Below are 668 nucleotides of genomic sequence, written 5' to 3' on the forward strand. Positions count from 1 at the left end.
TCCCTGGGGCCCAGGTGCGACCCTCAGCAAGGTCTCTCACCCCTTGGCTCAGGAGCCCCCGGTGGGGGACCCTGCAGCTTCCCAGCCCTTACCCCCTCCTATGCAGCTCGTGGACCCCCAGTTGGCAAGCTCCATGCAGGGCGCCTTGCTCTGATGTCTCTTTCCGGGAAGTCGACTGGCCACTCAGACCCCCACTCCCCAGCGCCACGGCCCGTGGTCATCGCAGCGCTCTCCACCAAACACTAGCACCACTGGGCGGCTGGCCAGGGCGCCCACGGACCCCAGTGCCTGGCCTTGGGCTAGCAGCAGGTGGCCTCGACCCAGGACAAGTAGTGTCACTACCACATTCCAGCCAGCCCCGCCCCCTGGTGGGCTGAGCTGGCCACACACACATACAATAAATAAATGTAATAAAAATAAATAAATAAATAAATAATTTTAAAAAACAAAACAAAACAAAACTTCTGATCTATCCCAAACGCTACTCTCCTACATCCGCCTGCCCCACATGCTCAGACCTTGGGGTCAACTTTGGTTCATCGCCTCACACCCTTCGGATCCATCAGTCGTACTCGCGGCATCCCCCAGCCGATGGAGCCCCGCCCCTTCTTGCCCCACCCCCTACTGGCCTGAACCAGCAGCGCCCCAGGCTTCTTACGCAACCCCTC

The sequence above is a fragment of the Octodon degus genome, unplaced genomic scaffold (assembly GCF_000260255.1).
Source record: "Octodon degus isolate 3935 unplaced genomic scaffold, OctDeg1.0 scaffold00037, whole genome shotgun sequence".
Lineage (NCBI taxonomy): Eukaryota > Metazoa > Chordata > Mammalia > Rodentia > Octodontidae > Octodon > Octodon degus.